Source organism: Lynx rufus, unplaced genomic scaffold (genome assembly GCF_022079265.1).
Source record: "Lynx rufus isolate CCGP_SWC_20201006 ecotype Redwood Valley unplaced genomic scaffold, mLynRuf1.p SCAF_14, whole genome shotgun sequence".
NCBI lineage: Eukaryota > Metazoa > Chordata > Mammalia > Carnivora > Felidae > Lynx > Lynx rufus.
In genome coordinates, this window is record NW_025814828.1 from 62097766 (window position 1) to 62113914 (window position 16149).

Sequence of the window (16149 nt, forward strand, 5' to 3'; positions counted from 1 at the left end):
GTAATAGAATTTAAAGTCTAAAAATAAACCCTTATATTTCTGGTCAGCTTATTAAGAAGGGAATGCCAAGACAATTCAGTAAAGAATAACCTTTTCAACAAATAGTGCTGGAACAACTGTATATCCACATAAAATGACGTTGAGCACCTATCTCTCACCATATTAAAAAACATTTTCTCAAAACGGGTTATAGACCTAAATGTCGGAGTTAAAACTGTAAGGATCTTAGAAGAAAAAATTGGAGTAAATCTTCCTGAATCTTGGGTTCAGTAATGGTTTCACAGATATGACTCCAAAGGCATAAGCAACAAAATAAAAATAAAATGGATTTCATTAAAATTAAAGTGTTTTTAATAAAAAGAATAATATCAATAAGTGAAATGATAACTCACATAATGAGAGAAAATATTTGTAAATCATATCTGATAAGGCACTTTTATCTAGAATATACAAAAGCTCTCACAATTAAATAATAAGGTACATGACCCAGTCAAAGAAAAAAAGGACAATATTTTGAACTGACATTTCACCAAAGAAGATATATAAATTATCAGTAAGCACATAAAAAATGCTGAAGCCAACATTACTCTGATACCAAACCAGACAAAGACACTATGAAATAAACAAAAATTAAGCAAACAAACAAACAAAAAATATTAGGAGGATCATTCATCACGGTCGAGTGGAATTTATTCCAGGGATGCGAGGATAGTTCAATATATACAAACCAATCAACATGATGCACCACATTAATTAAATGGAGAATAAAAATCATATAATAATCTGAAGAGAACATAAATAGCATTTGACAAAATTAAACTTCCACTTATGATAAAAATTTTCAACATCAAGGATATAGAAGGAATATACATCAACATAAAAAAGGCTATATATGCCAAAGCCACAGCTAAAATCATACTTAATGGTGACAAGAGGAAAGTGTTCCCTCTAAGATCAGGAAAACAAGGATTTTTACTCTCACCACTTTTCTTCAACGTAATATTGGAAGTCCCTGCCACAACAATCAGACAAGAAACAGAAATAGAAGTCATACAAGTTTGTAAAGAAGAATAAAAGTATCATTATTTGCATATGACATAATACTATATATAGAGAACCCTAATGACTACACCTCAAAAACTAATAGAACTAATAAATGAATTCAGTAGAGTTACATGCTGCAAAATTAATAATCAGAAATTTGTTGCATTGCAATACACTAATAACAAAGTAGCAGAAAGAAAAATTAAGAAAACAATCCCATTTACAATCACATAAAAAATAAAATACCTAAGAATAAGTTTAACCAGGAAGTGAAAGACTTAATATTTGAAAACAGTAAAACACTGATGAAAGAAATTGAAGATGACACAAATGGAATGATATACCATACTCATGAATTGGAAGAAGAAATATTGTTAAAAAGTCTATACTACCCAAAGCAATCTGCAAATTCAATGAAATTCCTATCAAAATCCCAATAATCTTTTCTCAGAACTAGAATGAATTATCCTAAAATTTGTATGGAACCAATTAAGATTCAAATAGTCAAAGGAATATTGAGACAAAAGAACATAGCTGAAAGTACCACAATCTCAGATTTCAAGATTTACTATAAAGCTATATTAATCAGGGGCGCCTGGATGGCTCAGTCGGTTAAGCGTCCAACTTCAGCTTAGGTCATAATCTCACAGTCTGTGAGTTTAAGCCCCGTGTCAGGCTCTGTGCTGACAGCTCAGAGCCTGGAGCCTGCTTCAGATTCCGTGTCTCCCTCTCTCTCTGCTCCTCCCCTGCTCATGTTCTGTCTCTCTCTGTCTCAAAAAGAAGTAAAAACTTTAAAAACAATTTTAAAAAAAGCTATATTAATCAATAAGTATGGTATTTGGTACAAAACTAAACACATAGTTCAGTAGAACAGAATAGAGTGCCCAGAAGTAAACCCACACTTATATGGTCAATTAATCTATGACAAAGGAAGCGAAAACATACAGTGGAGAAAAGATAGTCTTTTTTTTTTTTTTTTTTTTTTTTTTTTTTTTTTAGAGCCTGAGCAGGACATGGGTGGGGAAAGGCCGGTTGAGGCCAGAATGACCATTGTTTTGTTTTGTTTTTTAATGTATATATTTTTAAATTTAATTTTTGTTAATATACAGTGTAATATTATTTTCTGGTGTGCAACATTGTGATTCAACCATTCCATACACCACCCAGTACTCATCACAACAAGTGTGCTCCTTATTCCCCATCAAGTATTTCCCCCCATTCCCCACTGATCTCCCCTCTGGTAACCGTCAGTTTGTTCTCTACAGTTAAGAATGTTTCTTGGTTTCTCTTTCTCTCTCTCTCTTTTTCCCTTTGCCTGTTTGTTTTGTTTCTTAAATTCCACACATGAGTGAGATCATATGGTGTTTATATTTCTCTGATTTACTTCACTTAAACACTATAATCCCTACTCATCCATGTCATTGCAAATGGCAAGATTTCATTCTTTTTTATGACTGAATACTATTTCCTTATATATATGTCTATGTGTATATACATATACACATACACATGTATATGTATATACACATAGACATATATACATATACATGTATATATATATATATATATATACTACATCTTTATCCATTAAAGATAGTCTTTTCAATAAATAGTGCTGGGAAAACTGAACAGCCACATGCAAAAGAATGAAACTGCTCCACTTTCTTACATCACACACAAAAATAAACTCAAAATGTTTTAAAGAACTAATTGTGAGACCTGAAACCACAAAACACTTAAGAGAAAAAAAATAGGCAGTAATCTTTTGTATATTGGCCTTAGAAACATATTTATGGATATGTCTCTTCAGGCAAGAGAAACAAAAGCCAAAATGAACTATTAAGACTACATAAAAATAAAAAAAAAATTGCATAGCAAAAAAGGACATAAATAAAATGAAAAGGCAACCTACTGAATATCTGATAAAGGGTTAATATCCAAAATATTTAAAGAACTCATAAAATTCAACACTAAAAAAAAAATAATCCAATTAAAGCATGAGCAGAAGAACTGAATAGGCCTTTTTTCCAAAGAAGAGACACAGACTGCCAACAGACATATGAAAAGATGATCAACATCACTAATTGTCAATGAAATGCACATCAAAACCATAATGAGATATTGCATCACACAAGTCAGAATTGCTAGTATCAAAAATACAAGGAAAAACAAGTGTTGGTGAGGATGTAGAGAAATGGGAGCCCTGGTGCATTATTGTTGGGAATGTAAATTGGTGCAGCCACTTTGGAAAACAGTATGAAGATTCCTGAAAAGAAAATTAAAAATAGTACCATATGATTCAGTAATTCTACTTGTGGTTATTTATTCAGATTAAATGAAAGCACTAATTCAAAAAGATAAATATGCCCTTATGTTAATTGCAGCATTATTTGCAATAACCAGGTTATGGAAACAACCCAAATGCCCACCCATCATTAGATGAATGGATAAAGAACATGTGATATATATACACAATGGAACATTACTCACCCATAAAAAAAAATGAAATATTGCCACTTGTGACAACATAGGTGGACATAGAGGGTATCATGCTAAGTGAGATAAGTCAGAAAAAGACAAATATTATATGACTTTACATATATGTGGTGTCTAAAAAACAAAGAACAAACAACAATAACAAAAAAAACTCACAAAAAACAAAAAAATTACAGAAAACAAACTGGTGATTGCCAGAAAGGATGATAGTGGGGGTAGAAAGATAGGTGAAATAGGTGAAGGATATTGGGAGATACAGCCTTCCAATTATAAAGCAAATGGGGGGAATCTATCATCAGGAAATATAGTCCATAATATTGTCACAATTTTTTTTTTTAATTTTTTTTTCAACGTTTATTTATTTTTGGGACAGAGAGAGACAGAGCATGAACGGGGGAGGGGCAGAGAGAGAGGGAGACACAGAATCGGAAACAGGCTCCAGGCTCTGAGTCATCAGCCCAGAGCCTGACGCGGGGCTCGAACTCACGGACCGCGAGATCGTGACCTGGCTGAAGTCGGACGCTTAACCGACTGCGCCACCCAGGCGCCCCAACAATTTTGTATGGTTATAGAAAGTAATACACTTATCATGGTGAGCATTTTATAATGTGTATAATTATCAAGTTGCTATGTTTTTCACCTGAAACTAATATAATATATATCCACTATATTTCAAATTTAAAAAAAAAGGATGCTCAACATCATGAATCATTAGGGAAATTGAAATCATATTTAAAATGAGATATCTCTTTACACCCACTAGGATGGTTTAAAAAACCAAGAACTAGCATTTGTGAGGATATGGTGATATCATGCACTGCTAGTAGGAATAGAAAATTATACAGGCACTTTGGGAAATGTCTGGTAGTTGCTCAAAAATTTAGTTACAATATGACCCATTAATTGCACTCTTGCATTCAAGGGAATTGAATATATGCATCCACACAAAAACTTGCATAGGAATGTTGGTAGTAGCATTATTCATAATAGCCAAAAAAAGGAAACAGTTCAAATGTTTATTAATTAAAGAATGGGCTTTAAAAAGCTGTATATTTTTACAATGGAATGTTATTTAACAATACAAAAATACAGTTCTGATACACGCTACAACATGGATGAAACTTCAAAATCTTATTCTAAATAAAAGCTGATACAAAAAGGCCACCTATTGTATGACTTCATTATATAAAATTTCTATAATGGGCAAATCTATGGAGAGAAATTAGGTCAGTTGTTTCCTGGGGATGTGGTAAAATAGGGGTGACTACTAATGGGTAGGGAGTTTCTTTACAGGATGATAAAATGTTCTTAGATTGTGGTGATAGCTGCCCAACTCAATGAATATACAAAAAACCCCCACTGAATTGTACACTTTAAATTGGAAAGCATAAGGTATATGAATCATGTCTGAATAAAGTGGTTTATTAAAAAGAGTATAAATTTTGGGAGGGGGTGCCTAGGTGGCTCAGTAGGTTAAGCATCAGACTTCAGCTCAGATCACCATCTCACAGTTGGTGAGTTCGAGCCCCATGTAGGGCTCTGTGCTGATAGCTCAGAGCCTGGAGTCTGCTTTAGATTCTGTGTCTCCCTCTCTCTCTTCCCTTCCCCCACTCGCACTCCATCTATCTCTGTCTCTCAAAAATAAATAAAATGTTTTAAAAAATTGTGAAAAAATTTTAAAAAGTATAAATTTTTACATTTTCTCAATTTTTCTTTAAGTTTATTATTTGGGGGGGCAGAGAGAGAGAATGAGTGAGAGAGAGAACAGGGGAGGGGCAGAGAAAGAGTAGAGAGAGAATCCCAAGCAGGCTCTGCACTGTAAGCACAGAGACCAATGTGGGGCTCGAAACCACAAAACTGTGAGATCATGACCTGAGCAGAAGTTAGACAACTTACTGAGCCACCCAGGCGCCCCCATTTTTCCAAAATTTTTTATCAGTGCAAAACCAGCTTCTTACTGATCTTTCTTCAGGAAGGCTCTTACATTAGAATAAGGGGCTTATCTCTCATCAATTTATTTTCTCCTAACACCCAGATAAATTAGAAGGAATCTTACTACTTTTAGCTCAACTATTTTTGACTTCCTATGAAGGCAAGTTTAATAAATTAAAACATTATTTATGCTAATATTATGGCTGGCCTCTGCTGACCAATACCAACTTATTTTTCGACTCCTGATTATACTCACTATCGAAATCCTTAACACTAGTATTGTCTCAGATTCTGTTATTTTTAAGCAATAAAAAAATATCTGCTAGTACTATTTCTATAAATTTGATGAAACACTTTTTATTCCAACTTCTGAAGATTTGATACTCACAAACAAACCTATAAGCAATATCCATTAGTGAGTCACAATATAGAATTAGTGCTAAGAGTTAGAAATTGTAAGTAGACCTATAAAAATAGCTTTCTAAAATTTTGAGTGTTTTTTGTTTAGTCGTAATGAAAGAAGCCTCCTTAAGTGGACTAGACCCAGTATTGTAGATTTAGGTATGTAATGAGGCTTGGATTAGATAATCTTTCAAATACTTCCAAAACTGAGATTGTGTGAAATTTCTGGCCAACTGCCCCCACTTAATTTTCATTATATATATGAGCACAGATTTAGCACAAATTGCCATTGCGATGCACAAAAAATTCAGGTAGCATGCGCTCAAAAAAATACTTGGTGATGGATTGATTGAATCAAAGTGAATTAAGTGAACACTAAGGTTTTATATAGATTTCTTAGATAATTACTTTGTTTGTTTTGTTTTGTTGTTGTTGTTTTTTTTTTTTTTTTTTTTACTTTTGTTTTGACTTCAAGAGCCAGGTCTTAAAATATAACGTCACTACCAACCAATCTATCAACAGATCTCACCTTAACTTTTCTTTTTTTATTTTTTATTTTTTTTAATTTTTTTTTCAACGTTTATTTTTGGGACAGAGAGAGACAGAGAATGAACGGGGGAGGGGCAGAGAGAGAGGGAGACACAGAATCGGAAACAGGCTCCAGGCTCTGAGCCATCAGCCCAGAGCCTGACGCTGGGCTCGAACTCACGGACTGCGAGATCGTGACCTGGCTGAAGTCGGACGCTTAACCGACTGCGCCACCCAGGCGCCCCTCCTTAACTTTTCTTTAAACTATTCTCTTCAGATCTTGAAAATCATTTTTTTCACCTGGATAATCTCTCCAATGGAGATATTATGCCAGATCATGAAACTAGAGGGGAGCTTACATTTTACCCTACAGATAGAACTGGCTATACACAAAGAGTCGCTGCATTGCTTGTCTCTGTCTGTATGTTTCTCTCTCTTTCACACACATAGACACACACACACACACACACACACACACACACACACACACTGTTTTTCTTATAGCCCCTCAACTTGTAGTCTTGTGCACTTTATTCTGGAGAGGTAATTTTTCTTTAATTTGGAAGCATAAAAATAATCACTTGGAGGGCATCACCCAAACATATCCCCATTTCTTCAAACTACAAGAAACACTGGAGCTAAAGTACCCAGCAGAGGGGCATCATATTGTGAAAAGATGCAGGTACTATAAACATTAAATATTTGAGGGCTTTTATTTAGTGTCAGCATATGGTGTTGTGTTCAGCACTACACCATGATAAGCACATAGGCACAGAATCTTCCTTCTGGGAGACGCATTTACCTTCCTTATAGTAGCTTAATTACCTAAATGTTCATTAATAGAAAAAACACATACACACGGATAAAGCTAAGATCCTTATGTGTCACTGAAAGTTTACTGAGGAAGCATTATCACCAAAACTTCTGAAAACAATTGCTAATCTGCTGAAGAGTTCATGTTTTGCAGACATTATGTGAAAATCACACTCTCTCACTTATATGTAAATAAAAGAGAAATAACCACAAAACTAAGAAACCCTGTGGGTTGTAATATTAGCAGAAGTGCTAACTGAACAAAATGCTTTATAGACTTTTGTTTGATTTTATCAAGTACAACAGGGGCTCCTGGGTGGCTTAGTCGGTCGGTTTGGCATCTGACTCTTGGTTTTGGCTCAGGTCATGACCTCACAGTCCTTGGGCTTGAACCCCTCGTGGGGTCCTGCACTGGCAGCACAGAGCCTGCTTGGGATTCTCTGTCTCTTTCTCTCTCTGCTCCTTCCCTGCTCGTGCTTTCTCTGTCTCAAAATAAATAAATGAACATTCATTAAAAAAATATATATAATATATATAAAACCAAGTACAACAAAAACAGTGTTTTACATTTTGTAAAATTTTTGATAAACAAAGTGAAGTTTTTCACTAACTCAAAGTAAAATGTGCAAAGAGCAGAAGTCCTAAGCTTCATTATTTCTTATCTTAATAAAATATATAGGGGCTTCTGGGTGGCTCAGTCAGTTTGATGTCTTATTCTTGCTTTCGGCTCAGGTCATGATCTCAAGGTTCGTGAGATCGAACCCCACATCAGGCTCTGTGTTGACAGTGTGGAGCCTGCTTAGGATTCTCTCTCTCCCTCTCTCTCTGCTTCCCCCCCCATTCATGCTCTCTCTGTCTCTCTCAAATAAATAAACTTTTTTAAAAATAATAAAACCATTAAATGTTGGAGCTGAAAAGGTCATGAGAGGTCATCCAGTCCTCTGGTACTCAATTGCCAGTCTTAGAATTGATTCGTACATGTCATCTAGAATTTTTTTTAAAGTAGCCAGTTCCCAAAATCCCATCTTATGACATACTAATTCATTTGGTTGATACTAGAATTGAAAATTTGTAATTTAAAATACTATTCTTGATATTATGCTGACATAGATACAGGTTTGAGAAATGTTGATTTGTTCCAAAATGGAATAACGTTGACATACAAACTTTTCTGCAAAAACAACCAAATATAATCTATCAAAAATATATGTGTATGTAAACAATAATATATTTACATATATAACTTATAAGTTAAATTAAAGTTTATAAAAATAGATGATATATGAGTAGATAGATGGATGATAGATATATATAGATAGATATTAGGTAATGGATGATAGATAGATAAATAGATGATAGATAGATAAATAGATAGATGATAGATAGATAGATAGATAATGTGCATCAGAGAGACATTGAGGCAACCAGAACTTCAGGGGATAATTTTCTGGAAAAGAAGGATCCACATAGAGGTGGGGTGACATTCTACATCCATACTTTTTTTTTCCTTTAGACATTTGCTAATACTGAACACAAGGCAAAAAGCCTGAGATTATGGACTTCCAATCTCCTATCCTTTACACAAGTAAAGAAGTTATATATAAGGCACAAAATAAAACAAAACAGTAGCTGTAGCGAAAAAAAATAGAGACTTGAGGATCCCAGGTCCTACTAGGAATGGAATGGGGCTTTACTAATTACTCATTACCCATTACCCGTAATATTTACCAAATTCTGAAGTTGTGTGGAGCAAGAGTTTAATTAATTAGCTAAGCAAAAAGCCTCTGGAAAACCAGTCCAGAATTTTTAACTATATGATGGTGCTGTGGAAACAAATACCTTCAGGGTGGAGAAGGTTCTGTCAAACCTTATCCCTCTGTTGTGACAACCAGAGGGCTATGTTGAAAGATATGTGACTTAGAGGCATTTGGGTCTTATACATACGGCAACATAGCCCAAAGGCAGCCCCATTTCTGAATTGTTATTAACCTCTAGCCTATATGCCTTGCAAGAAAAGAATGAACTTTTTCAGAAGGAAGAGTGTATCATTCAGATAATCTACAAATTTTCTTACACAAAGTCTGACATTTGACAGAAATGTAAAATATGTGTCTAGAAACAATATCAAATCCCCCAAATCCAAAATAAAAGAGAAGAGAAGAGACTCATAGATAATTCAGACATTGATGATAGCAGATAAAGTCTAAAAGTAGCCATGGTTCATATATTTACTAAAATAAAAAGAGAGAAAACAGATGAAAATATGGAGAATCTTCCCCAGAGGATTTGAATCTATTAAAAATGAAAATGGAGTGGAAACTTCAGAATCAAAAAGTACAGTGCTTGAAATAAAAATAGTATATTTAGGTCTAACAGATTAGAGTAGAATAGGATTGTTGAACTGGAAAGCAGATCAATAGAAAAGTCCAAAGAGAAAAATAAATACACGGAAAATGCTAGAAAGAATATAAGAGCTATATGGAATGAAATGGGATGGTTAGGGATAAGTTAAAAAATGACAGCTTACACAGTGATTCAGAACACTTGTGATTTGATTTAGACTGTAGTACTATCATATAGTCTAGTAATCTTCAAAGTGGGCATTGACAACTCTGTGGTGGGGAAGATGCAGATATTAAAACTTCTACTTATGTTTTAAACTTATTTTTAACAATTCCCATTTTTATCCTTTTTTAATATATATAAAATCATACATGGTAGTAAATGAATGTACATAAATTAAAAAAAACATATATTTGGGTGTGAATGCATTAACAAAAAGGTTTTTCTTTAAATAAATGAGGTATATGATCAAAAATTTGGAAACCCTTGATCTATTCTATATGTGAGAGTGAGTGTTTTCTTGGACATTAAATACCAGCACAGTAACTTTTCCCCCAAAAATATTATATTGTTATATAATATTATCTGAAATTACACTTTTTGAATAAATGTATTTATGGATATTTTCATTATACCAGGTGCTAAGCAAGTTATAGAAAATAAGTGACAAAGACTATTTTCATTGGCCAGAGGTCCATAGGAAAAATGGTAAAATGAGCATAATTTTTTGTATAGAAGTATATATCCATTCCTTTTAGAACATCTCTCCATCTAAAGTACTTCCTACCAAGAAGACACTTATTTTCCCACCTTTCTAATTATTCTTTACCCTCCTCTGTTTTTCCCCAGTCACCCTACCCAGCCTTTGAAAAACACACTTCTAAGCTCTTTTCTTCTCATTAAACCAATAAAAACCTACAGTCTATCAATTTTGACTTTGCAACTAATTTCAAGGGTTTGCTAGTAAAGGGGAGATAATTTTATTTACTTATAAAATATGAAGCAGAAATGGCTTAAATTCCACTTACTATGTGTTTCAATGTTTTATAAAAGTTTGTTGACCCAGTGTGGTATAAAGACATGAAGCTTGGAGTCAGAATGATATTTATTAAGTGTCCTTTCCTCTTGCTTCTAAATATAAGGCCTTGGAAATGTCAGTTAATTTTTTTTAGTCTTTCTTTTCCTGTCCATAAAATGGGAATTATGATACCTATGAGACATAAAAAAAATAGTTTTATGACTCTATAGTTAAGGCTTTCTGAGAATACTTTATGTGACCTGAGTTAAAGGACACACTTTGTAATCTAAAGCATGACTAAATAGTAAGAGATTTATCTCCCCATAAAATGCCTACCTTCCAAAAGAGTATGAGACCAAAGCCATGAAGACTTTACAGGGATTTTCAACCCTGAAACATTTGTCTTCTCTTTCCCACCCACAGATATTTACTTACAACTCAAAGTTTAAAAACCTAAGGCCCTCCTCTTCCTCCTAAGGAGATTTGTTTACATTAGGGAGATTAAGTTTGTAACCCTCTCTCAAGAGGGGGAGGGAAAGTGTATACAGGCACTCAGATTTTTATTTTCAGAGCTCTCTTTCTTTATGTGGATGGTGACATCTTCCCCTCATCATATTTCACTGCAGAGTGTTTGGATATTTGCAGCAAAAGAACCAATCTGTTTCATGCTAGTAGTCAAAATAATTTGCCTTTAACCCAGAAATGTCATGTTAACTTTCAAATTAATACAAAAATATTGATAAAATTTGTCAATATCTGTCTTATCAACTACACAGAGGAGGGTAAAATGAGATGGTGAAAATGGAAGGATTAAGAAACAATTTATACATCCCAAGAGATGATTTTCTCCAATTTTATTTTGTTGCTGTTCTTTGTGAAATAGTAAGATGTTTTTCATAACCTAAAGATGTCCAGAATTGGGGCACCTGGGTGGCTCAGTCGGTTGAGCGTCCGACTTCAACTCAGGTCATGATCTCACACTCCGTGAGTTCGAGCCCCGTGTCGGGCTCTGTGCTGACAGCTCAGAGCCTGGAGTCCGCTTCAGATTCTGTGTCTCCCCTTCTCTCTGCCCCTCCCCTGCTCATGCTCTGTCTCTCTCTGGCTCAAAAATAAATAAAAACATTAAAAAAAAGATGTCCATAATTGTGTACTTTCATATTTGAAATTTGCTTATGCATTCCTTGTGCCTTAACTAGGCTCCAAGTGAGGGGAATTTTGAGAGCTACTGGAACACATTTTATTAACTATAACTTGAAAATTTAAATGGATATTCCAGCTATTAGGGACAATTATTGCAAGTCTTAGAGTTGTAACTCTTAATATGTTTTTGTCAAGACATTTAAAATAATGTTAATGAGGGGCGCCTGGGTGGCTCAGTCGGTTGGGCGACCGACTTCGGCTCAGGTCATGATCTCGCAGTCCGTGAGTGAGTTCGAGCCCCGCATCGGGCTCTGTGCTGACAGCTCAGAGCCTGGAGCCTGTTTCAGATTCTGTGTCTCCCTCTCTCTCTGACCCTCCCCCATTCATGCTCTGTCTCTATCTGTCTCAAAAAAAAAATAAAGAAAGAAACGTAAAAAAAAAATAAAAAATAAATAAAATAATGTTTATGATCTTAAAAGAGTAGAAAAAATTACTTACAAATCATAGCACCAAGAGACAAAGTCAACATTGGTAGCCTGGGATGCTTCTTGTTGAGGTGTCATGTGGAAATAAGATTAATGCATTCACACATTGAAAAATGTCTTCCCTAAAAAGAGATATTTTATCTGATAACATTTTTAGACCACTAAGTCATTCTATTTAATTTCAAATATTTGCTTAAAAATATTTACTTATTTTTAAAAATTGAACACAAAAATCATTTACATAGCCTAAAAGTTGAATAGTCCAAAAATAATTCACTTCATAAATGAGGCAACAGTCAAGAGCATTTCTTAGTATACCTGCCCTTCTGATAGAAAGTTCTGAAGGTAGAAAGCATTCCAAAGATAGAACCCTCCTTTCAAGGTAATGACATACACATTTATTCAACAAGGCAGCTATCTCTAAACGTCAGAGTTTCAGCCCCAAGGCATTTCTCTGGATACACTTTAGAAAATACAGTTATTTAAATAAAACTTACATTTCCTTTGGCATTCTTTTTGATGATCCATCTCTAATAGTGAGAGTTCCAATATCCTGATAGTGCTGACTCTATAGTAAAGGGAAGGCATAGCTTATGCCTTTTAGTTATTACATCTTTTCCCCATCTTTTATATTTTCTATTATTCTCTAGATAGGTTGGTTCTCTGATGTATTAAATAAAAAAATAGCATATAATTTGGGAGATATTACTTAAGCATATTTATTACATAATTTGAATATATACATATGTGAATATTAATATATACATGTACATCTATTTAAGTGCCCAGTGCCATACTTTTATTAAACACTATATTAGTTTACTTTTTTTGTTTTTAATTTTTTTTTCAACGTTTTTATTTATTTTTGGGACAGAGAGAGACAGAGCATGAACAGGGGAGGGGCAGAGAGAGAGGGAGACACAGAATCAGAAACAGGCTCCAGGCTCCGAGCCATCAGCCCAGAGCCTGACGCGGGGCTCGAACTCACAGACCGTGAGATCGTGACCTGGCTGAAGTCGGACGCTTAACCGACTGTGCCACCCAGGCGCCCCTATTAGTTTACTTTTCATAACAGCTTTATATGATTGGAATTATACCTGTTCTCATTTTATAGATGAGAATGTTGCGACTTAAAGAGATTATTTACCCAGAGCTAGAAAGTGGGGAGCCAGGATTTGGACTGGGTCTATCTGACTCCAGTGACCAAGTTGTGAAAAACAATATAAAATGCATCTAAAGTTATGGAGAAAAATCAAAGTTTTAAAGTATTGCAGCCAAAAAGTGCTGTTTAAAATGATACATTGAGAGATTTTTGATAACTGATTCAATTTCTTTGCTGGTTATGGGTCTGTTCAAGCTTTCTGTTTCTTCCTGTTTGAGTTTTGGAAGTATGTGGGTGTTTAGGAATTTGTCCATTTCTACCACGTTGTCCAGTTTCTTGGCATATAATTTTTATAGTATTCCCTGATAATTTCTTGTATTTCTGAGGGATTGACTCATTCTTATGAAGCCAGCATTACTATGATTCCGAAACCAGAAAGAGACCCAGTAAAAAAAAAGAGAAGTACAGGCCAATATCCCTGATGAATATGGATGCAAAATTCTCAATAAGATACTAGCAAATCAAATTCAACAGCTTATAAAAAGAGTTATTCACCATGATCAAGTGGGATTCATTCCCGATGCAGAAAAAGCATTTGACAAAATTCAGCAGCATTTCTTAATAAAAACCCTCGAGAAAGTCGGGATAGAAGGAACATACTTAAACATTATAAAAGCCATTTATGAAAAGCCCACAGCTAACATCATCCTCAACAGGGAAAAACTGAGAGCTTCCCCCCTTAGATCAGGAACACGACAGGGATGCCCACTCTCACCGCTGTTGTTTAACATAGTGTTGGAAGTTCTAGCATCAGCAATCAGACAACAAAAGGAAATCAAAGGCATCAAAATGGGCAAAGATGAAGTCAGGCTTTCACTTTTTGCAGATGACATGATATTATACATGGAAAATCCGATAGACTCCACCAAAAGTCTGCTAGAACTGACACATGAATTCAGCAAAGTCGCAGGATACAAAATCAATGGACAGAAATTAATTGCATTCTTATACACTAATAATGATGCAACAGAAAGACAAATAAAGAATCCCATTCACAATTTCACCAAGAATCATAAAATACCTAGGAATAAACCTAACCAAAGATGTAAAAGATCTGTATGCTGAAAACTATAGAAAGCTTATGAAGGTAATTGAAGAAGATATAAAGAAATGGAAAGACATTTCCTGCTCATGGATTAGAAGAATAAATATTGTTAAAATGCCATTACTACCCAAAGCTACCTACACATTCAATGCAATCCCAATCAAAAGTGCACCAGCATTCTTCTCAAAGCTAGAACAAGCAATCCTAAAATTTGTATGGAACCACAAAAGGCCCCGAATAGCCAAAGTAATTTTGAAGAAGAAGACCAAAGCAGGAGGCATCACAATCCCAGACTTTAGCCTCTACTACAAAGCTGTCATCATCAAGACAGCATGGTATTGGCACAAAAACAGATACATAGACCAATGGAATAGAATAGAAACCCAGAACTAGACCCACAAACGTATGGCCAACTAATCTCTGACAAAGCAGGAAAGAATAGCCAATGGAAAAAAGACAGTGTCTTTAACAAATGGTGCTGGGAGAGCTGGACAACAACATTCAGAAGGATGAAACTAGACAACTTTCTTACCCCATTCACAAAAATAAACTCAAAATGCATGAAGGACCTGAGTGTGAGACAGGCAACTATTGCTGGGTCATAGGGTGGAATGCAAACTGGTGCAGTTGCTCTGGAAAACAGTGTGGCGGTTCCTCAAAAAATTAAAAATAGGCCTACCTTATGACCCAGCAATAGCACTACTAGGAATTTACCCAAGGGATACAGGAGTGCTGATGCATTGGGGCATTTGTACCCCAATGTTTATAGCAGCGCTTTCAACAATAGCCAAATTATGGAAAGAGCCTAAATGTCCATCAACTGACGAATGGATAAATAAATTGTGGTTTATATATACAATGGAATACTACTTGGCAATGAGAAAGAATGAAATATGGCCCTTTGTAGCAACGTGGATGGAACTGGAGAGTGTGATGCTAAGTGAAATAAGTCCTACAGAGGAAGACAGATACCATATGTTTTCACTCTTATGTGGATCCTGAGAAACTTAACAGAAACCCATGGGGGAGGGGAAGAAAAAAAAAAGAGGTTAGAGTGGGAGAGAGCCAAACCATAAGAGACTCTTAAAAACTGAGAACAAACTGAGGGTAGATGGGGGATGGGAGGGAGGGGAGGATGGGTGATGGGTATTGAGGAGGGACCTTTTGGGATGAACACTGGGTGTTGTATGGAAACCAATTTGACAATAAACTTGATATAAAATAAAATAAAATAAAATAAAATAAAATAAAATAAAATAATATGTTGAGAAGTTTACTGAGATATATTGTCTTAACCTCATCTTTAATTGAGAGACAGTGTTGAGTGGTATGAAAAGCACTGTATTTAGATTCAGACTAGAATCTAAATTTAGATTTAGATGAGTCACTAATTCGTGTAAATTTGAGCAAGTTATTTGCATCCTCTAAGCAGAGTTAATATGAATATAACTTTAAAACTAATTTGCAGAGGGGCTCCTTGGTGGCTCAGTTGGTTAAGAGTCCAGCTCTGGATATTGGCTTCGGTCATGATCTCATGGTTTGTGAGTTCCAGCCGCATATCAGGCTCAGTGCTGACAGGGTGGAGACTACTTGGATTCTCTCTCTGTCTGCTCCTCCCCTATACGTGCTCCTGCACATTCTCTCTCTTTCTCTCTCTCTCTCTCTCTCTCTCTCAAAATAAACTTTAAAAACATAAAAAGTAAATAAAAGTACCTTGCACAAATAGGTGCTCAATAATTTT